The sequence below is a fragment of the Podarcis cretensis genome, assembly GCF_951804945.1.
Source record: "Podarcis cretensis genome assembly, chromosome: 6".
NCBI lineage: Eukaryota > Metazoa > Chordata > Lepidosauria > Squamata > Lacertidae > Podarcis > Podarcis cretensis.
The window spans coordinates 69,960,832-69,985,224 of record NC_137175.1 but is presented as its reverse complement, the minus strand read 5'-3'; the positions used below and the strand labels follow the sequence as shown (position 1 = coordinate 69,985,224).

The 24,393-nt window shown below is 41.4% G+C and overlaps 1 protein-coding gene and 1 long non-coding RNA gene across 2 annotated transcripts in view; one reads left to right on the top strand and one right to left on the bottom strand.

Annotated features, from left to right (window-relative positions):
* Positions 1-24,393, bottom strand: part of ADGRL2 (adhesion G protein-coupled receptor L2) — a 244,688-nt gene that overhangs the window by 219,450 nt on the left and 845 nt on the right. The gene's annotated exons all lie outside the window — the stretch shown is intronic.
* Positions 19,292-24,393, top strand: part of LOC307218929 — a 50,961-nt gene continuing 45,859 nt past the window's right edge. Inside the window, exon 1 of the long non-coding RNA XR_013840150.1 lies at positions 19,292-19,495. This is a non-coding gene — a long non-coding RNA (uncharacterized lncRNA). The remainder of the gene's footprint in view (positions 19,496-24,393) is intronic.

Below are 24,393 nucleotides of genomic sequence, written 5' to 3'. Positions count from 1 at the left end.
CCAGCTCCCTTAGCTGTTCCTCATAAGGCATCGTTTCCAGGCCTTTGACCATTTTGGTTGCCCTCCTCTGGACACGTTCCAGTTTGTCAGTGTCCTTCTTGAACTGTGGTGCCCAGAACTGGACACAGTACTCCAGGTGAGGTCTGACCAGAGCAGAATACAGCGGCACTATTACTTCCCTTGATCTAGATGCTATACTCCTATTGATGCAGCCCAGAATTGCATTGGCTTTTTTAGCTGCTGCGTCACACTGTTGGCTCATGTCAAGTTTGTGGTCAACCAAGACTCCTAGATCCTTTTCACATGTACTGCTCTCAAGCCAGGTGTCACCCATCTTGTATTTGTGCCTCTCATTTTTTTTGCCCAAGTGCAATACTTTACATTTCTCCCTGTTAAAATTCATCTTGTTTGTTTTGGCCCAGTTTCTAATCTGTCAAGGTCGTTTTGAAGTGTGATCCTGTCCTCTGGGGTGTTAGTCACCCCTCTCAGTTTGGTGTCATCTGCAAATTTGATCAGGATGCCCTGTCCTCAACCAGGGCCCACCTGCCTGCCTTCTTACTTCCAACTGGTCCAGGGAGGGATACTGCCTGTCACCTTAGCCTCAGTGTTGTCCTCGTAGAACTTGTCAAGGAAGAGGATGAAGAATGGAGAACTAGAATTAGTTAGCTCTACTTGTCAGAGGAAATGGGACGGGGGACCTCATTATTCTGGCTTCTGCCAGCACACTACATTAGTTAAATTCAGGCTTTAATCTCAGATGTAGTTTTCTGTCTGCTATTATTGCTTTCAACACTACTCATAATTACTGGCGATTGTTATTTCATCCAAATTACAGCTTAGCACAAATGTGGCATAACAAGCAAAGCCATGGCATGAGGGTAACCAATGTAGTACCCTCCACATGTTGGTGGACTACAACTCCCATCAGCCCCAGCCAGCATGGCCAAGAGTGAAGGATGATGGGAGTTATACTCCAGCAACATCTGGGCGGCAGCGGCACCACTTTGGTTCTCAACCTGTGGGTCCCCAGATGTTGTTGGACTACAACTCCCATCATCCCTGAGCTCTGGCCTTGCTAGCTAGGGGTGATGGGAGTTGTAGTCCAACAACATCTGGGGACTCACAGGGTGAGAACCGCTGGCTTAGAGGTTTAGACCTCTCCTAACTAACCGTGAGCCATAACCAAGGTTTGCTGTTGTGCCACGTTAAGCCAAGCCATGGTTTGGTTCAGTGTGGTGCACAAAACCAGGCCATTGGGGGAGGAAAAATAACCCATGCTGTTTAATTGAAAGGAGGTAAAAATGTGTTTAAATAGATACATAAAATGGTCCTTTCTCAGCTCAGGAACAAGATTGTATTCACTTCATCAGTACGTGTCTGGTAGTGAGTCCCTCATGCAATCAAACCAGGAATGAAGCCCACTCCCACTTCAGAGCAAAAAGCCTTCTAGCTGACATTTTACCATGCTTCTGTCAAGCCACCTGGTGTGAATCTAGCAGCTGCAAGAGCTGTCATTTTTGTTTCAACAAATATAAAGGTCTCTGATTCAGTCGTTCTTCTCTCCCCCCCCCCCAATTACAAATACCTGAAGCAGAAGGGTATTAATATCAGTAAAGTATAGGAAATCAAAGATATTACATTTCCGTCTTCTCCCCAGTCTCCTTAAATAAGCATTTGCTTTTAAATCTGTTGGTTTTTGACAAATACTGCTCCAGTCTGATTGAAAGCCCGGTTCCGCCTTTCTAAAAACAGCAGTCAAAAGAGTGATATCAATGCCACGCTACTGTTGCAAAGAACATCAATCACATGCCTAATAGTAGTTCTAATTATATACTCACATTAAATAATTCATTAAGATGCTATTGAAGATTTCCAGTACAAGAACTGTGCAGCCATTTATAGTCTAATTGACACCCCAAATAAAAAAGTTGCGGGGAAATGGTATGAGGGAACAGGTTATTCTCAAACGTGAGGATGCAAGAAACACCCATTGGCACAAGCCTGATCGTCTATTTTGTATAAGTTTTACAAATGCCATGTTAATGGAAGAGTTGCGTGGGAATTGTTCCTTTTCTGCTTAGCTTTGCTCTCTAAGAAATTGGAATAAAGTCCATAGGCATCTTGTGCAGTAAAAGTAAAGGGACCCCTGACAATTAAGTCCAATCACAAATGACTCTGGGGTTGTGATGCTCATCTCGCTTTACTGGCCAAGGGAGCTGGCATTTATCTGCAGACAGTTTTTCCGGGTCATGTGGCCAGCATGACTAAGCCATAGCAGCGCACAGAAACCATAACAGCACACAGAAACACCATTTACCTTCCCACCAGAGCGGTACCTATTTATCTACTTGCACTGCATGCTTTCGAACTGCTAGGTTGGCAGGAACTGGGACTGAGCAACGGGAGCTCACCCCGTTGCAGTAGTGCTGGGCAATATAGCGATGTATCATCCAAAACCAGTTTGAAGTCCATATTGTGATATTGATTACATAATTTTTTGACCTGGCAATATATCACGAATCATGATGTGTGTGCGCTCTATGCAAAAACCACAATGTGGGGGAAACTGTGAAGTCATCCAATAATTCTCTTGATTTCTGCAGCCCCTGTTAAATCTTCTGGCTCAGCTCTCACCTGCCTCATGCAGGGGGCAGGGAATCACAAGAGCAGGCACCAGCAAAAATCACAACACAGGAAAAACCGTGAAGCCAGCCAATGCCTCTACATAGCTCCCTCCATCCTTATTTCAGACATTGTGATATATTGTGGTATATCACAATGCTTAGCTGGTGATATATCACAAAGTTGAAAAACAGATATTGCCCGGCCCTAGTATACAGATCGCAGGTGGCGCTGTGGGTTAAAGCCTCAGCGCCTAGGACTTGCCGATTGAAAGGTCGGCGGTTCGAATCCCTGCGGCGGGGTGCGCTCCCGCTGCTCGGTCCCAGCGCCTGCCAACCTAGCAGTTCGAAAGCACCTCCGGGTGCAAGTAGATAAATAGGGACTGCTTACCAGCGGGAAGGTAAACGGCGTTTCCGTGTGCGGCTCTGGCTCTGGCCAGAGCAACGATGTCACGCTGGCCACGTGACCCGGAAGTGTCTCCGGACAGCGCTGGCCCCTGGCCTCTTGAGTGAGATGGGCGCACAACCCCAGAGTCTGTCAAGACTGGCCCGTACGGGCAGGGGTACCTTTACCTTTACCTTTAGTATACAGATCCTACTGCCATTGCATGTTGGCAATAGGACTGATCCAGGGCTTTTCACTGCACCAGCCTGGGAGATGCCCCCAATTCTGGTCTGGACAAGTGCTAGGGTGGTGAGGTTGCTACACTCTATCAAGACCCCACCATTGGCAGCCAGGAGTTAAGATGGCAGCCTAAGTATTCTTGTTCCATGGACTTGGTGCAGGAACAGTCATGCAGGTATTCCAATTTGACCTTTGACATCATAACTAAAGTCAATGCCGAAATAAAACAAAGAAGCATGGGAGAATAAGTATGTAGGTTTCACAAACGCAGAGGGATACTGACTCAGTGTGTTTCAGCGTTGTATATTTATGTCTTTGGGGCACAGCAGCACACTGGATGTGGTACTGATTAAGGCAACATATTTTTTATGCTTATTTACACCACTCAAAGAGAAGAACTGAGCAGCTTGCACAGTATTAGCGAAAAGGAATCCGCAAATAGTGAGGAACTGATCTCTGGCCCCCTTAGCTTACGTCCATTCCCTCCCTTGGAGCAATTCAGATCATTCTTCATGAACTATCAAAATGTTGGCCATTATCGTTTTCATGAATGCCCATTTAAATTAATTTGCAACATGCTTTAACCTTGGCACTTTGCTGCAATTGTGTTCTGAGTTTACTGTAGCATTAATCATTAGAAATCTGTCATCACACAGTGGTTTATCTTGCTGCCAGAAGCACTGACACCAAGTCTTTTATTATCACGTTGCATATTAGAGTAAAAGAGCCAAATTTCACTCTGACCATTCCTTTAAATTGTTTTTGCTTCGAAGAAAAGCAAGCAACCAACCCAAAATTTTCTTCTGTGGGCCTTCGTCCTAGAATAGGATCTGTAATATATGATCCTCATAGATATAGATAACAGGGCTAAGCCTGTTGCGGTGCAAATTCATGAATTATGGCTAGGATCCATAGAGCTACTTTAGGCATGCTGACAAATATATTGCTATTATTCATAAGTAATTAATAGCATATTGTCATTATCCAGGAGCTGGAGTCAATCCAATCTGTTTTGGACGTGGTCACATTCCCCTTTAAAAATGTTCACGTTGTAAGGGGGCTTTGTGATCCAGCCAGGCTTCCATAGCCTCCAACATTTCTCCAGTGAAAATAGGGATGTCCTCTTCCATCATCACCATCATTTATACCATGTCCATCTGACTGGGTTGCCCCAGCCACTCTGGGTGGCTTCCAACATATATAAAAAGATAACAGAACATTAAACATTGTTCCCTTTACCAGGCATGTATGCAAGTGCTGAGGGACATGCACTGCCATTTAGCCATGGGGCAAGTTTTAAGGTCTTGTTATATATAAAACTGGACCAGGCTACCTGAAAGACAGACTTCCCCTCCATTGCCCAGAAAGGACATTAATAAGATCAACAAATGGATGGAACCCAGTTAGTCTTGCCACAACCTGACAATTATTGGCTTGTGTTAATGCAATGGCAGGCATTTTCATTACTAGCACTGGTGTTAAGGAATGCATTTCCTACTGAAATAGAAGAGTCACTATCTGTCTTGCCATTCCACCGCTTTTGAAGATGTACCTGTTATACAAGCATTCCCTTTGATCTCTTGGCCTGAGTCTCCTGCTATAATTGCTCTGTTGTTTTAATGGGATTGGTTTTGTTTTAACTATGCATGTACATATTGTCATGCATGTATATATGAATAGGATGGTTTTGTTATGGATTTTAATATTGGATTTTATCACTTCAAGTTGGCGTAACTATTGTTTATATTTCATAAAAGAGCTTAGAAGGCTATTTTGGCATTAAGCTGTGCATAAATTAATAATAATCATACAGGGGCAGGACCTCCTCTGTGTGGCACTCTGACAATGAAACATCTTCCCAGTGGAAATCATTGGGCCACATTGCTGCTCACTTTTTGGTGGGTGCCTAGGATGGACTTTTTCCAACCGGCTTTTAAAGGTTTTATGTCTAAAATTTCAGAAAACTGCTTTTAGTTTGACCACATATTGATGAAACTGTGTGCATGTGCGATCCCTTCATAATTATCTGTGTCATGCCTTTAGTAAATAAAAACAATTCTAAAGAATGTCAGGATAGAAATGCTGAAGACAAAGGAATAAATGATTTTTTAAAATCCTAACTCCGAACATTACTCAAGGCTATAGAAATATAAAATTGTGGTATTTATGTGGAGTCAGAAACTAGCAGTTCTGGGAATTATTTTGCAAACCAAGGCTTGTGTTAATCACAGTGAAGGCAGCTAATCCACTTTTCCAGTATTTCTGCCAGCAAATTAATAAGCAGTATTTTATTTTTTTACAAAAGTCATCCTATATCTGCCATTGAACCATACAGTTTAGCAAGTGAAGCCATGACACACATGGGATCTTAACCATTGTTAAGACAACAAACTATGGTTGTTGTTGCTTTGCTATACATTATACTTGTACCCAAGCAGTGGCAAACATATCTTAGTTTACCTTTGCTCTGAATAGTATGAATATATCAATTGTGTTTTCTTAGGAGCATAATAGTTCACTCATTTGCGGTAGCCACAAAGCATTTCTTCTTTGCAAATGGACTTCCACTACTATTACATTGAAGTGTTTGGGAGCAGCTTTGTTGATAGAAATGAATTAAAACCACACAAATTTCACAATGGTTATGCCATACGTTGTTTATATATTTCTTAGAAAATGCTTAACATTTTCTTCTAATCTATCATGAACAGCACATTTTGAAGCGAGGGGCGGGGGGGCATAAGTGTGCCACAGACATTTGCAAGCTCAGTTAGTAGTGCTGTACTGTCTCCAGCAGATGTTAACTAAAGAAGCAATGCACAGCTGACATGCAAACAGTGAGAAAAATCAGCTAATATATGGTGGCTAACTACTGAGATATGGAGCCTGTCGGCATATTTTGGGTGAAACGCAGCTAAGCACAATTCATAGAAAATCCTCTATTTTTTCCAATGTTCCAGTTGATGAAAGTCATGTTTAAATGCCCTGTAGTTAGATTATTAACTTCTGCAAAATAGAAACAGATGTGTGTCTTAGTATGCCATTAAATTTATGATTTACATAGTACCCTTGAATGCATCAGCAGAGGCCAATGATTCTAATTTGCTCTAGATTTACAATAACCTGATCTGGCTTGTGTAAGTACTGCAACACTTTAAACAAAATTAGAAAGCCATTGCATTTTGTTTGATTAAAGATGCAGTTCTCATTGGGCTAATGAGAAAAGTTAGAAAATGTTTCTTCCTTTATGGATGTTTCTTTCATAAACACAAGCGCTATGTTTTATACATTTTTTGCCACTATTTCCTCATTTTAAGGATAACGTAAACCAATTGTGTTATGCTGGAATCTATCTGATATAATGCCAAAAATGAAACAAAAATGTGTAGCAAGTTTCCTTAAGGGGGGAGTAGCACCCTTCGTTTGCAAGGTTTTAAATGATATACTTTAAAATATTTCTTTCCTTGAAAATATACAATTTGAAGCTTGCTCAATTACTTTATGATACAACCATGTGCATCTTAACCATGTTCAGTCAGCCTTCCAAATACAGTGGAACCTTGGTTGTCAAACGTCTCCATTGACGCACGTTTCGGCTTTCGAACGCCAAAAACCCGGAAGTAACTGCTCCGGTTTTCGAATGATTTTCAGAAGCCAAACATGCTTCGTGGCTTCCGTTTTGAGTTCCCCTATTGTATTGAGGCTTCCGCTTTCAGTTTTCGGTTTTCGAACGTTTCGGAAGTTGAACGGTCTTCCGGAATGGATTACGTTGAAAAACCAAGGTTCCGCTGTACATATATAGAGGACTGCAGCTGCAATGCACAATGTTGCTCCACTTGCTTGAATGGCGCTGTTCAGCCTTGTTTTGTTGCATCTAATATGGCTGTGGGTTAAACTACAGAGCCTAGGACTTGCCGATCAGAAGGTTGGTGGTTCGAATCCCCGCGGCGGGGTGAGCTCCCGTTGCTCGGTCCCAGCTCCTGCCAACCTAGCAGTTCGAAAGCACGTCAAAGTGCAAGTAGATAAATAGGTACCGCTCAGGCGGGAAGGTAAATGGTGTTTCTGTGCACTGCTCTGGTTCTCCAGAAGCGGCTTAGTCCTGCTGGCTACATAACCCGGAAGCTGTATGCCGGCTCCCTCGGCCAATAAAGCGAGATGAGCGCCGCAACCCCAGAGTCGGTCACTACTGGACCTAATGGTCAGGGGTCCCTTTATCTTTACCTTAATATGGCTGCAGGTAGCCCTCAGCCAAGTGGCTTTTTTGATAGTGACACCCCAGTTATGAAATGTCTACCACCATGTTTGCGGTCTTTTCAGCACTAGGTGAAGACTTTTTTGTTTACCCAGGACTTTTAAATAGCCAGTGTTTTATGGGCTGCTATTGTTTTGTTCTGCAATCTGATTGTTCTTTAGTTTGTGAGCTGCCCAGAGAACTTGTTGTCTGGGAAAGCTACATATCAGAAATGGTAATAGTAGCGGAATATTAATGTTGTTGTGATGATGATGAAGGGGTAAACAAAATAGGTTAACAACTTTTCAGCCAGTGAAGGGCTGATTCTACAGGTATGTTTATCCAGTAGTTGATATGGGGATCACAAGCCAGGAATCTTCCTTTCTATTTATCCAACTAGAATGTGCACATCTTCCAAGCAAGGGAGCTATGGAAATTCTATTTCAAACAAGATGGAGACATGGAGGAACAGGAATCACAAGTTTTCCTGTGCATTGCTAAGGCTGAGCCAAAGCACAATGACGCCTCTATTTGTCAAACTTTCCATCTACACACCAAAGGGCAAATATTAAACACTGAAGCAATATAATGATTATATATTTTATATTATAATGTGAAGCAGATGCACTTTAAGGGGATATTGGCTCTGAACATCAGTGTGGCCTGCCATCATAAGCATCGTAGAAGTGAACAAGGGCCTGGTAAGTGGATTTGACTTTTCAGAACAATTAATATTTCAGGAATTTAATTATCAGTAGACACAAAAATGTTAAAAGACATGTCAGATAGCAAAGTCTAATACATATACTGTGTGTGTGTGTGTGTGTGTGAGAGAGAGAGAGAGGGGGGGGAAGTATTGTTCTATTACATGTCCTTTTGATTTTGCTTAATCTCAGATGAAATGTTTATTAATTTCCCTAATCCTGCCATTTTAATTATATACAATTAAGCATAATTAAAACTTGAATATTTTAATTTTAATAAACATTTAATCATACGTACATTCTTTCTTTCTGTTTTCCCCTTCAAACACTGGCACATAATATAAAGCCCTTAGAACAAGCAACCTGCCAAACTAAATAAAGCTCACCAACCAAACAAGTGGGCTACTTATAGGAATGACTGCAAACTTTTTAAAGTTTAATGCCTCAAAAGTTGTGTTGGTTTGGCATAATAGGATTGGAAATTTGTTGTTCACTGTCTAGAAGACCCCCAGTAGTTAGAGCTGCAGAATTGTTTACAGTTGTACCTTGGATCCCGAATGCCTTGGCTCCCAAACAAATCTGTTCCCGAATGATTGAAACCCAGAAGTGAGTGTTCTGGTTTTTGAACGATATTTGGAAGCCAAACATCTGGTGTGGCTTTCACGGCTTCTGATGCTTCTGCAGCCAATCGGAAACCATGTTTTGGTTTCTGAACGTTTTGGACGTTGAACAGACTTCCAGAACAGATTCCTTTCGACTTCCAAGGTACGACTATATTTCTTTCTGGTCAGTGAGAGATCACATGCTTTGCATGAATAAGTCTCCAGGCTCAATCCTGGAGAATCACTGCCAGTATCAATCAAGCTTGATAGAGCAGTGGTCTGACTTGGTAGCTTCTGGTGTTACTATCTCCTAGTTCAGGTCTGGGAAACATATAGCCTTTCAGATACTGTTGGACTCCAATGCCCCAGCCCCCATGGCCAATGATCAGGGATGACAGGCTCCTTGCGTTCTCCATTTTTATAAGAATTTTGTTGCTCTTTTACACCTTGTCTACATTTTTGCAGTCAGTGTACAGTTTCCAGGTCATGTCCCACCCTGCCAGGATGCAAAGGATGGCAATTCCTGCATTTTAAGGGGTTGGATGAGCTGATCCTCAGGGACCCTTTCAACCTATGATTTTTTGGAGGACCAAGATTGTAGCTTACATATGCATTTATAACCAGCCCTGTTTTTGGATGCTCAGGTTTCACATGTGAACCAAGGCATTTCCCACCAACTGCAGGGCACCAGCTGTGCCCCCCCTTGAATGATGACTTCACCACAGTTATCCACAATTTACCGTAGTTTTCTTCAGGTTAGGTTACTACAATGAGCTCGAAATGTGTCTGGAAGCCACAGCTGGTTCCAAGATACCTTGGTAAGATTATTAACAGGGGCAGCTCACACCAGTGTATTATCCTGGGGTCCAGTGACTTTCAATACTTAGTTCGAAGTGCTAGTGCTGGTATTTAAAGCCCTGAATGGCTTGGTATAAGGGTATACGAGGGGTCACATGCACCCATCTCTTCCTGCCCTTCCACTGAGATCTTCATCCAGGTGTCTTCACCTTCAGAGGTTAGGTAAGCCGCAACTGAGGTCAAAGCAAATCCCTTTTGGTTGTAACACTACCCCCAGTCAGTATGCTTAGTTCCTTTGATAATCTCTTTTAGGGGCTGAAAGAAAATGCCTTTCTTCTTTGAGCTGTTTTTTATTGGTTGTATTTGTGTTCATTGTTATATTTCATGTGCTAAGATTGATCCTGTGGTGTAGGTTGTTTTACGACGAGATGTTTTTAACGTGAGTCACCTTGGAAAATTAATGGGGAAGGCAAATATATAAATGCATTAAATAAAAACAAACAAAATTAATGCAAATTTGTATGCCCTCAAATTCAGAAACCATATACAGATTTACTCTTAAGCAATTCATTATTTTAACTGAAGTTAATGAGACTATTCATGTGTAGACTTTTGGTAAACTGGGACATGGAACTCCGGAAGAAGAATCCACAGTATAAATTAAGTCAAAATGAACAAATCTTTTAAGTTGACAAAGTTAGACAAAGGATCCCTTTGGGCAATTTTTTAATGCACCTGAGTAACTTTTACAACCCCCAAACAATTGTTCAGATGGAATATACAATCAAGTGTTTGCAGAAATAGAGCTTTAAAGTCGCATTCAAGTGCATGCTTTTATAATCCTTAAATCAAAGGAATGTAAATTAGTGTTTCTGGTTGTGACCTATTCACTTTACTGTATGTTCTATATTACATCCTTTAACCTGTAAAATAGGGTGGTCATGCTGGTGGGGCAATGATTTCAGCAAACGCTAGTAATGGAAGAGGAAGTATTTCAATATCCATAGGGGTTGTTACTATTGATCTATATAAATACACAAAGACAGACACACAGACACAGACACAGACATAGACACACACACACACACACACACACACACACACACACACACAGGATTTGTTAACTGCTGCTAGAGGTGAAGGATTCATAGGGCATGATGAAACAATGAAATATACACAGATATTTCCAACCATTTCTGGAAGGGTAGCTGTGTTAGTGTCCATCTATTTCTTATTTTTTTATCCAGGCTTTCAGAATTTCTGATTTTTATTTTAATGGCATTTTGGATGAACCTTATGGCATTTTGGTTGTAGAACCTTAAAATGAACACTTTATTATAGCATATATGTTATATGCACTGCTTTTTTCCCTAAAAATTTTTTTAGGGGTACTCTTAATTTTCCTACTCATAGAAATACTGCCCCTCAATGAGGCCAAACATTCACAAAATGTTTAAGGGTACGTGTGCCCCTGCGTCCCCTCCAGAAAAAAGCACTGGTTATACAACACAGTCTATTCTATTCTATTCTATTCTATTCTATTCTATTCTATTCTATTCTATTCTATTCTATTCTATTCTATTCTATTCTATTCTATAGCTTCTGTGCAGTGCAACCCACCATGAGATTCAGGAAGCATGAGATGGAGCATATTATACCTCTGAGCTCTTGACTCTGCCTAAATTAATGAAGATTAAGCTTTTGGAGACCAATGTTTTAACTTTCACTGAATTCACTGAGGGCCGGTGGACTCTCCTTCTTTGGAGATTCCTGCATTGCAGGATGCTGGACTAGATGACCCTCGGGTTCCCTTCCAACTCTACAATTCTATTATTTTTCCATCTCAGTTTTGCCATCTGTAAAGTGGAATGGCAATGCTCACCACAGGTTTCCTGAAGTTGCTGCACCCAGAAAGTACTATACAAACAACAATAGAAATAATCATTTCATGTCATTTCCTGTTCGTAATCATGTGAGTCTTAAATGAGAATGAAGAGCTGTTGGCACCATATTATTGACTTCATTGTGAGCATGCTGAGTTGCATTTTATCTTAAAGAGGTTCGTTATTAATGTGTATACAATTTACATAACTCACTTTCCAATAAGCCCTTTGGCACAATCCTGCTCCTATTGAAGTTAACAGAGCTCTTTCCACAAGCTTCAGAGGATGCTGAGTTTGGCCTCACAAAGCTCCGCTTTGACAAGGCAAGGGAAGCTTTTCATTAGCTATTTGATGTTAACTGTCAATTATCTTCAAATGGCATCAGAAAACGCATTTCTAATAAAAGGGGGACACGGATACGCTACATGATTATATAAAAGTCTGTTTTAAAGCATTTTTAGGTTGATTTTCTGCAATTAAGAAGAAGATGGAAGAGCCAAACGGCGCTTAATGTTTGCTCTTTGCTCTTTATTTTATTTTTTTAATGTAAAATCGTTAACATGGGGCAGGATTCACCAAATTAATTCCATCAGTGGACTCCCTGTGCAAGAGCTTTTGCTTGTGTAATGGGGCTTCCCCCTCCTTCCCTTGTGTGCCCCCTGAAATTGGCTGAGGAGGGGGGCATTGGGAGAACCCACAGAATGCACAGAGAGGAATAGGAGGTCATTCCTCTCAAGCTGATAATATTTGCAATAGTATGTTGTTGAATTCCACTTCTAAAAGAAAACCCCCCAGATCATATATGTTTCTAAAAAAGGTGTGAATTAACCTGGAGACTTGAAAGTGGGTTTTGTTTATTTTTTTTCTATAATATACACTAACTAACATAAAGAGATACCCTATCCACAAGCCAGTTAAGCTGACTAAAATCATCTTAATGGAAATGGCAAATCAGCTTCAATCTACATATTTCTACTTAAGTGAATTGTAAATCAAGCTAAGCGACATTTAGGTTTCCCCAATCGACTTTATCACCTCAGTGCAGGATGAAACAAAGCTAGCGGACTGAAATGCCCACTAACATTATTATTACGGCATATTATTTATAAACTAATGTAAAGCCACACTAGCTTAACCTACTGAGCGTTGTTGGCTCTTAACCATTAAAAACCAGCACAGCCTGGTTGGGGAGGGGGCTACATATCTTAGGACGGGCTTCCTCAACCTTGGCCCTTCAGATGTTTTGAGACTACAATTCCCATCATCCCTGACCGCTGGTCCTGCTAGCTAGGGATAATGGGAGTTGTAGGCCAAAAACCTCTGGAGGGCTGAGGTTGAGGAAGCCTGTCTTAGGACATGACTCCTCCTAGGAACCACCCATCTTCCTCACCTCATTCACCCATTAAGGTCTCCATTGAAGCTCTGTTGAAAATTCCTGGAGAAAAAGGAAGTGAGGACTTCTACTGGAAGAGGTAAGACCTATATTATGGTTTCCATGACACTGTATGTCTTTTTTAAAAAAACCTAAACAAAGAGGAAGAGTTTGGATTTGATATCCCGCTTTATCACTACCTGAAGCGGCTAACATTCTCCTTTCCCTTCCTCCCCCACAACAAGCACTCTGTGAGGTGAGTGGGGCTGAGAGACTTCAGAGAAGTGTGACTAGCCCAAGGTTACCCAGCAGCTGCATGTGGAGGAGCGGAGACGCGAACCCAGTTCAGCAGATTACGGGTCCACCGCTCTTAACCACTACACCACACTGGCTCCAAACGGGATAAAAGTATTTTTAAAGCTCTATCATTTTTAAAATAAAAAATATGCTATCAAAATTGTAATAGTCAACTCATGAATACCAAAACAAGCAGCAGAACACGGCACATACTTCCTCATGCCCAGCAAAGCAGCACACAACTGCATTCAGGAGTCATCCTCCCCAAAGGTATCCCTCAAAAGCCACATCTGAACCAAGCAGTGAAAGGAAGCCAAAAGTGAAGCCTGGCAAAAATGGGGAGGATATTAGCAGTGGGCCTAGCAAGCTGGGAAAATAAGCTACTCTTGTGTGTTTTATCGTGTGGGCTGTTTTTATTGGTTACAGTGCTTTCAATACATTGAAGATTTTGTTTCAGTTGTTTTATTGGATGGCTTTATTGTTGCTCCTTTGAGACTCGAGCCTTTCTTTGGAGAGGCAGCCTGAGGATTTTGAAACCAAACAAAGCAATCAACCAACCAAATAAATAATAAAACTCTTACACAAGCTCTTACACAATTTTTAAAGAAGCGACTGAAGTTTGGTCAACCTCCGGGAGCCGGGGAAAGAGTTCCCTCTCACTGGCTTACTTCCAGATCCCAAATGGCATGCTGGTCAGTCACTAGTTCTGAATCCAAAGGAGAGTTTTGTGCAACCTTCACCCTAGGATAGATTTGATGATTTTCCAAAAAGCACTGAGCTCAGTGGCCTCAATTATGCTTCGCTGCAACTCCATAATTAGAACTTTCCCCTAATTTCTTTCACATTTACGTACACATGGCTTTTATTACTGACATGGCAAAGCCCAAAGTAAATATACATACATATATATATATATATATATATATATATATATAATAGCTCCCCTACTGGGTGAAGAAATAACATCGTGCCCACCGGAGAAACAAATTTGCAAAGAAACTGATGCAGTTCCCTGAGTGCTGGTTTAGAACAGATTTGATACTCTGGATGTGAACTGGTTTAATAATGATTCCATCCTCTCAAGGAATCTCAATAAAGCAAAGCTGCACTTTCCCATGACTGCTGTTCTTTGAGTGGTCCTCTCTACAATTATATATACGGCGTGTGCAAGCTCATTCATGGCATCGTCTAGAGCTTTAACTCACGAGGCCTTTGACCAACAGTTTTGGCGCATGCATGTACAGAATGAGAAAAGACAGTAGAGAGAGTGGGAGGTGTGATTGAGGGAGGGACAGAAAAACTACTCAGATACAGTCTCTCTTCCCACAAGAATAGATGGCAAGCATTGAAATGGCACTGAATATACATGACTTAGAGCAGTGATGGCCAAACTTGGCCCTCCAGCTGTTTTGGGACTACAATACCCATCATCCCTAGCTAACAGGACCAGTGGTCAGGGATGATGGGAATTGTAGTCCCAAAACAGCTGGAGAGCCAAATTTGGCCACCACTGATTTAGAGGGAAGCTAGCATTCAAAATGCCCCCATCTAGAAGCACCCATGTTTCCAAAACAATGTAAACCCTCCCCTACCAAGCAACTCAGCCCAAATTTTTGTTACTGAACTTCCTAGCTCTTTTGCTTTTACCAAAGTAAGTTCCCTGTTGAAAAGTTTCTACCTTCATTATTTAATTTCTCTTTTCCCCCTCCAGAGCATGCAGCCAACACAATCAGTTAAAGTTCTTTATTTAGTATGTTTCAGAGAGAAGAACACCTGCTGGCTTCTTTAATAACGAGTTGTCCTTACTTGAGTTATATATGAAAACTATAGCACAGAGGGGAGTTGAGAATAACCTTTACACATTAAAACTGTATTCCATTTTTTATTTTTTTTTAAAGAAAAAGTCTAGCCTCCATGGTGAAGAGTGCCAGAATAAATTTGTTAAAGCTTTTTTTGGCAGAATAGATCATTTCTGTTGTTGTTGTTGTTGTTGATGTGTGTGTGTATATATATATATATATATATATATATATCAACAGAAAAAGTGAAATTCAGTTTCAATCTAGGCTTCTTGAAAAACGAAATGCTAATGTTATTGAAAGGAATGTTTTTCAAGAAGCTTTTAAATAGCATATCTATGAGACAGATTTTTTTTTGAAATGTTTATCTTAACCATGTTTTCTGGGAGTTTCTTTGAACATGCTGCTCTTTTCAAGTAAATTGACTAAAGGATAGTCATTTAACAGTTGGTAAGTTCCATAGCTTTGTAGGTATTAATAAAGTTCCAAAGTCTACACTTTGAACTGATAAAATCTGGCCTGGGCTGAATGGAAAAGTTTCTTTATTCATTCTGCAGGCTCTTTGCTCGACTCAGGCACAAGACAGATGTATATACCTTGAATGGAAAGTCTAAGCCACCTCTTTTAGGATAGCTCTATAAACTGAAAATTGCATCAAAACCAGACGCAACTGGTTTTTCTCAATTTCCAGGAGAAGTTGACTATGTCAAATGCCAATTGGCAGGCTTTTGTGACAATCATGAAGACACCTCCTCTCTCTTTCCCATGACAGTGATAAAGTTCCAGAGGAAACTAGGTTTGGCTACATAAATACCTAGGGTCCCCCCCCCCCTTTGAACTATAGAACTAGACCATAATTCATAAGACAGAACTATTTAGTTTATATTACAAAAAAATGAATATTCTGTGATTTCATGGTTTTCATCTAGGAAGCTGCTTTATATAGGTTCTGACAATTGGTCAGCATAGGCCAATATTATTTCCTCTAGCAGACAGTGCATCTCTATTTCCAATACCTTACAACATTTCTCCAATGAAATTAGGGATGTCCTATTCAACAACAACAACAACAACAATTGTATTTATACCTTGCCCATCTGACTGGGTTGCCCCAGCTACTCTGGGCATTTTCCAATATATATATATAAATAATAAAACATTAATTTTTTTTAAAAAAAACCTTCCCTATACAGGCCTGCCTTCAAATGTCTTCTAAAGTTTGTATAGTTTCTTATTTCCTTGGTTCAGGAGTCATATAACTCTATACCCTCCAACATTTCTCCGATGAAAATAGGGATGTCCTAAGTGAAAATGGAACATTCCAGAATCAAATTTGAAACTGAAGCTTCTGTAAATCCAGGACTGTCCTTGGAAAATAGGGACACATGGAGGGTCTGGAGGCCTAAGACTGAACTTGGGATCCTTGGCATGCAAAACATTTGCTCAACCATTAAGCAAGCTGACCTTTTTCACATTTGTTGATGTTATGCCATTTCTGGTGGCTGGACCAACATTGCTCAATGGTGCCAAAAGACCATTCAGCTTTGCAGCTTTCTCTATATTATTCATAGAGAAACTAAAAATGTGCATGTGTTGTGTGGGGGGGACCCTCCTTTGCTACGCCTGGGTTTGAGAACAGCAATGTCTTCAAAACCACACACAAACAATAAGCAGCACCTATGCAAAGATGCCAACCTAGCAGTTTGAAAGCATGTCAAAGTGCAAGTAGATACATAGGTACCACTCTGGTGGGAAGGTAAACGGTGCTTCTGTGCGCTGCTCTGGTTTGCCAGAAGCGGCTTAGTCATGCTGGCCACATGACCCAGAAGCTGTATGCCAGCTCCCTTGGCCAATAAAATGAGATGAGCACCGCAACCCCAGAGTTGTTCACGACTGGACCTAACCATCAGGGGTCCCTTTACCTTTATGCAAAGAAAGTGCCTGTTATTCCCATGGACCACACAGACCTGAGTTCCCCGCTGTCATTTAAATCACAATGGATAACTAGAGACAGGAGCAAGCTCTTTGGAACTGCCAGCATTGAAAATAATGTCTCCTATTAGGATTTCCAGAACCCTGTTGTATTCCAGCCAGCAACCCACAGCAAACAATAAGGTGCCACAGACAAACACAGACTAAGTGGCAGTCTCCATGAGCTTGTGTACTTTTATCTCTCTTCACAGTTGTGCAATGTTTACATTTTCATTTCGGGCGCCGTCTGGCTACCAAGCCAATGGGTGTGGTGTAGAAACTTAAATAGAAAAGAGAATTCCTTCAATGGCACAGGAGATGTAAAAGCGTCTCAGTGTAAAGTTACCAGTAAAGGTTGGTCACACTGGGGCTCCCCAAACTATGCTAGATTATGAGCCTCGCCAATCCCTAAAGAAGAAAAGAAAAAAGAAAGGAAAGCTCTTTCTGAGCCTCCAAAAGCACAACTAAGCTGGCTAAACCAGTGTGGTGCATATCCTCCAACATTTCGTATTCCACCCCATCACCATAATTTGATTATTTATACCCTACTTATCTGGCTGGGTTGCACTAGCCACTCTGGGTGGCTTCCAACATATATAAAAACATAATAAAATATTGAGTTTTAAAAAGTCTCTCCTATACAGGGCTGCTTTCAAATGTCTTCTAAAGGTTGTACAGTTACTTATCTCCTTGGCTCAGGGGTCACATAACTCCATACCCTCCAACATTTCTCCAATGAAAATAGGGATGTCCTAAGGAAAAGTGATCATCAAGAAGGCTGATCGCCGAAGAATTGATGTTTTTGAATTATGGTGCTGGAGGAGACTCTTGAGAGTCCCATGGACTGCAAGAAGATCAAACCTATCCATTCTGAAGGAAATCAGTCCTGAGTGCTCACTGGAAGGACAGATCCTGAAGCTGAGACTCCAATACTTTGGCCACCTCATGAGAAGAGAAGACTCCCTGGAAAAGACCCTGATGTTGGGAAAGATGGAGGGCACAAGGAGAAGGGGATGACAGAGGATGAGATGGTTGGACAGTGTTCTCGAAGCTACCAGCATGAGTTTGACCAAATTGCGGGAGGCAGTGGAAGACAGGAGGGCCTGGCGTGCTCTGGTCCATGGGGTCACAAAGAGTCAGACACGACTAAACGACTAAACAACAACAACAACAAAGGAAAAGTGGGACATTCCGGGACCAGAATGGCTTCTGTAAAACCAGGACTGTCCTTGAAAAATAGGGACATTAGGACGGTCTGGGAAGGAGCTTGTGCCTTACATACCCTGTGACCATGGCTCTGTTGAAAGGCCTGTCCACACACTTTGAGCAGCAGTTGCAATGCATTGTGGGAATGCTGGTGAAGGAAAGGAATCTGCCTGTCTTTTATTGCAAGACCTTGGACTCCCACAGCCTGCCACAAATGGTGGCTAGTCCTATAACAACTGGCTAATTATGGCTCCATGGGTGTCAGTAGGACCAACTAACTTTAAGCCCTGGGAAGGAAGAATTTGTGTGTGATTAAGGTTGCTATCCTATACACACTTACCTGGAAGCAAATCCTAATGAACTCAGTGGGATTTATTTCTAAGTAGACATGGACTGCATGAGGCATTCTAAATCTCCCGAGCTATAAAGATTTCTGGGATTGTTCCATTACCAGGTAACATGGCAAGTTGGGTTGGTTTATAGATAAGACATATGTGTTCAGTTTCTGGCATCTCCAGGTAGGATTGAAAAAGAGTCTCTATGTTGCCATGTTTTTGTTTGTTACCCAATACTTTTATTTGACTTCCATTTTCTTTTCTTTTCTTGACAGTTGCAAGACAAGCACAAATTTATCAATAAACATTTCCCTGTAACAACAGTATCTCCCTACCAAGACAATCCCTGGATGAAAATCTAACCACGTAATTTGTGAAATGCACAGGAGTCCAACTAAGAAAAAAGTTAACAGCCTAAGTTGCTGCAGAATGCTTCTTTCTACCTTGTCCTTATCCAGTTTGGTGGGTGAAAATTTATACTTCAAAATTGACCCTCCCATGTTCACCATTTTCTCCAAACTTGTAGGGTTCTCCCCTGTCCTCATTATTAATTATGCACTACAAAAGTTACTTTTGCATGTCATCTTGTATTCTATGCTCCCTTTCTTCTCTCTGCACTATTAAAAGTGTGCCACATGATAGGTTTTTTCTAGCAGAGGAGTGAAGAGATGTTTACATTCAATTTGACTCAGCTTTAAAAAAAAGGTGATGATCTTTTCGATCATTACTGACAAAACTGTATTTTACTGGAGAGAAAACAAATGATTTGACCTTGCGAGCCACATAATACATCTCAAAAACAAATCTGCAGTGCCTTCTTTTTTTAATAGTTGTGATTTGCATAGCTGAACTTTGAATGCACAAAGCCATAAATAGTTGTGGAGCTCAAGCTGGCATATAGCCCAGCTATGGTAGGGTGCCAGACAATTGGGGCAGCCGCACATCAAGTAAGCTATTTGGTCGAACAAGGTGATGTCTGACAAAGAGGTTACAAAGCTGAAGACAAGAACTTGTCATTTATCGGGATAATCTACAGCTGATAAGCTGCACAGTGAGTGAACTACCTCTTGAAAAATAAGAGAGGGGGGGAGAGAGAGAGAGAGAGAGAGAGAGAGAGAGGAGCCTACCCATCTATTGTTTTTACTAATTAACACGAATTTCATTCCTTAAAAATGAACTGAACAGTTAAGTGACACCAGCATCCCCAAAGCTATTTCTAACATATAAGAAGAAATATAGATATTTTACATTTCTCTGAGAAGTAAAAGCCACAATCTAACATGGTTTGCAGGAATTTACAGACGTTCCCATGAAAGTGTTATTGTTTATTTATTATTTACATAGCAGCACTAATGTTATATGATATTGTAACAACAACAGCAGCAGCACCCTGTTCTGAGGATCTTACAATCTAAATTGTGTGTTGGAATGCATGTGGTATATGCATGGACTGGAGAGCATGAATGGAAGTTTCTAACCTTAAAAAAATTATATTGTTGATATGTAATGAAATTCTCGGCAGTATATGGTCTGCATTTAACATTTACAGGTATCAGATCATTCATTAGCATACAGAGTGCAGGAAAAACGTTTTGATTAAAACCTAGAATGCTTTGACTATTCATAGTAATGTGCATTTAATCTTTATTCATTAAGCACAGCAAGAGGTGGAAATGAGAAAGAAAGTGTGTTTTGTTAAAGGTGCAGATTAATTACATTCCACAATTTATTTTCTTTGGCTATCTGACATTTATCACCCTACATATGATCTAGAAACAACAACAACAACAACAACAAAACCCCTTAAAGCAAAACAAAAACACTCTTAACTACATCAATGGAAATGATATGGGTGAGTTCAGTTTGGGTTTTATTATGTGAAAAAATATCAAATGAGTGGTTTAATGACCCTGAACACAAGTCCAGAAGTGAGAATAAATGAGAAAGTGACTAACAACCTCATTTTAATATTCAGTGTTCTGTTAATGAATAGACAGATTTTTGGGGGGCCAAAAAACTAACACTTTGTCCAGGATTCAGCCTCAGAAGTAAAAGATAATCATGAAAAGTCGCATTCTTGCTCACCCCACCCCAAACACTAAACATCATTCTACCCTGCCACACACTAATGACTGTGGTCTTCTTGGTTTATCCACTCAGAGTCAAACTAGCTGTGACCAGATCTGTGATTAAGATTGTGTATGTGTGTATGTTTGGGAGTGGGGGAACCTAATCAGTAGCCTCATGTGGCAGCCTTGAAAGTTGGGAACATGACGTGCTGAAAAAGTTTGTGGAATGCTTTTCTCCCTTTCCCCAGTGTAAATCCTCCCCCTATTTGTTGTCGGGTGGGGGGGAAAATCTCCCCCTAGCGCCTCTTATATCACATCCATACCATACCATACACAGAATCAAAGAATAATCTGAAGTACATTTAGCACACTTTTAAAGCACATGGCTGACCATTAAGAACTATAGATTGTTAAGGGTGCTGGGAGTTGTAGCTTTGTGTGGAGTAAGGTACAGTTAAATGTGTGCAAAATGCACACTTCAAATGTACAGTGCAGATCTGACCACAATGCTTACCTGTTCAGTTGGAGGCAAAACTACATATTATCTCAGCAAATGCTTATTCCCAAACCTGTTTGTCAAGATGCCTGAATGCAGGGCTTTGTAAGTTACAAGAGAGAGTTGGAAAGCAGGAAGGAAGAGGTGTTTAATCACACCAATGTCCACCCAAGATCATTTTCCTTCATCGGGTAGAGACTGAAAGTAAACCTAACTCAGGGGGAGGAGGGGGGAACTTTTAGAAGCATTTGTAGGGGAGAGCGGTGGGCATGGGAAAGGTTAAGGATCCCACCTGCCTACTTTTTTCTGTTCTTCCCTGTATTAATGTCATTACAGCAAAAAATAGGTTCGGGAGCATATGTTTGCTACAATAGCATGTGATTCTGTCCTCAGAAAATATACTTCTCGCAAATGCCCTTCCCCACATGAGTGATACTGGGTAGAAAGTGTTGTTGTAGTGACCAAGGCCTGGGGGAGATGAGTTCGAATCCCCACTCAGTTATGAAGCTCACTAGGCGATCTTGGGCCAGTCACTCTCTATTAGGCTAACCAACTTCACCAGGTGCTTGTGCGAATTAAGGGGGGGGGGCATCATGGTGGGCCATGTAGATTGTCCTGAGCTTCTTAGAGAAAGAACAAGACAAGAATAAAATAAAAACATTAAATGACTTTGTAGTTCAGTTTCATGCTCCTTAGCAAACTGTAAATATTTAGCAAATAATAAAAGACAATGATGCACATGATCATGTGGAAATGAGGACTAATTCTGGCTCTTTGTTCCAGAATCTGTAGGATACAATGAGAGGAATGAACAGCTCAGCCCTGCTTCCTTCCCCTGGCCTGGAATGAGCTTCTTCATGTGGACACACCTTCCATTGTTTGAGCAAACAATGCTCACAGAGCCAGTTTTTCTGTTTCTCTGGCTTACCCTGCAATGCAGGCAATGTGGAAGAAGGAAAGATGTAAAAAGAACACTCTCAATGACCTAGATCACCTCAGGGGCAGTCAGAAACTGTCATCTATGCCCTGATCATTCCTGGGAGCTCTAGAACCGCACTGCAGGAGAACCCAAGCAGCATCTGAAAACAAGATGGAGCCACAAGTTTAGAGTGATGGTGATCTGAGTGAGTCAGTGAGAAGAGTGGGCCTGTTTTCTGGTTCAGGAAGTGCTTCACTGAAAAGTGCCAGGGCGTGTGAGCCTTTATCCAATGAGAGGCTGCTCAGTGGTGTGGGAAAGACAAGGCAACCTGCCTAGCCTCACACACCCACTCGGATTACGAATAATATTGATATCTTCCGGGGCCAAGCCGTAAAAATGAAAGAGCACCTGTGGCAATGCCTTGGGAAGGCCTGCCTCAAATTAGGTAATTCTTGCTTCCAGGAATGGTTGTGTGGGAGAAAAAGGAAGGAAGAGGGAGGTCATACTGAAACTTGTGGTGGGGGTGAGCATCTACCTGGGCTGGGAAGGGTAAACTACAAAGAAGAAATCATAGAATTGTAGAGTTGAAAGGGACCACCAAGGTTCATGTAGTCCAAACCCTTGCAAATAGGTAAAAAATTGGTAAAAGTAAAGGACCCCATGGCGGTTATATCCAGTCAAAGGCAACTATGGGGTTGCAGAACTCATCTCTCTTTCAGGCTGACAGCTTTCCGAGTCATGTGGCCAGCGTGACTAAACCACTTCTGGCGCAATGGAACACCATGATGGAAACTAGAATGCATGGAAACACCATTTACCTTCCCACCATAGCGGTACCTATTTATCTACTTGCACTGGTGTGCTTTCAGACTGCTAGGTTGGCAGGAGCTGGGGCAGAGCAACAGGAGCTCACTCCGTCACGGGGATATGAACCACCAACCTTCTGATTGGCAAGCCCAAGAGGCTCAGAGGTTTAGACCACAGCGCCCCCCACACCCCCCTTGCAAATGCAGGAATCTCAACACACAGTTCCTCATTCACTTTGAAACCAGACCCTGCTTAGCTTTGCCAATGCACTAGCAGATTTATTGCTAGTCCCTACACAGAGCAACTTGAATGGTCACCAGAAATACGTGCTTTAAGATGCTAGTGACCTCTGGGTGCCTCAGTTTATGCTCCCCGGTTTTCAGGACAGAGTGACAATTAAGCTTTGCTTATCGTTTGTCTGCCTCTGTACCACTTTGAATAAAATGTCCTTTGGAGTTTTTCATACAGCACTGGGTGCATCTCTTTGCTGATTCATATTCTGTGATAGTCTCACTGAAACAATTCTTAGTGTGACACCCTTCTCTCTGAAAGTCAGCCTTGGCACTACACCTACTGACCCGGTTCTCCCACTTCTTTCACCATAGGAAAGCTTTGGCAGCCAACCAAGACAATGAGACAGCTCCTTGTTTTATATATAGTCCTCAGCCCTGACATGGATAGAAGTGATTCATTTTGCACCTAAAGACAAAGGATTCTCTCGTTCTGTACTGTTCACCCCAAAAAACCTTATGCGTTGCCAACATAAACAAAGGATGCAGGGATAATATTATTATTATTATTATTATTAATAATAAGCCACCCATCTGACTAGGTTGCCCCAGACACTCAGGGTGGCTTCCAGCAAATAAAAACACCAAACATCTTTCAAATGTCTTCTAAAAGTCAGATAATTGCATTCCACAACTGAGAAGGCCCTCCACCTGTTTCCCTCTAACTTCACTTCTCGCATTAGGGGTGGCTTTAACAGGTGAAGGCATTATATGATCTGTATTGACAGTTACCTCATGCCAATAGGCCCATTTGTATGCAAAGGATACAGGGTCTTTGACAGTACTCAAGGTGAGGCCTGAGTCAGTACACACCAGCATAGCATGGGGCAGAGGATACTGAGATCACGGGTGGTGTGTGCTATCTAAGAGTTAGTTGGGCTCTGTGATCACATTTTGGACTTGCACAATACAGTCTCCTGGGGAAGCACAATATATTGAGTCAGTCCCTACCACAAAAGCTCCCTAGCCTGTCTTCAGTGAATCAACAAAGATATCTAACTTTTATTTCACACACACACACACACACACACACACACACAAAAACTCCTCCAGTCTTGAAACCATGTTATAGGTTTTCTTAAATCCTGTGAACGCCTCTGCTTTTGTATCAAAGACAACAGAAAATCAGCTTGGCACACATTTTAAGCCCTCCATTGTTTTAATGCATCTTTGCATTTAAGTTCTTGAATAATTGCCTTTTTTTGAAAAGTTTCTTCTGGGATTAGACAGGAAAGCTTTCAGCTGTAAGACTAAGAAGAGGTTACATTAGTGCTTGGAAGAAACTACTTTTTTCCAGCAATATTTTTCCCCCATTGTCAAAACAGTTCAAATGCATGATGGCTTTATGTTTATTTCCAACCAAATGTT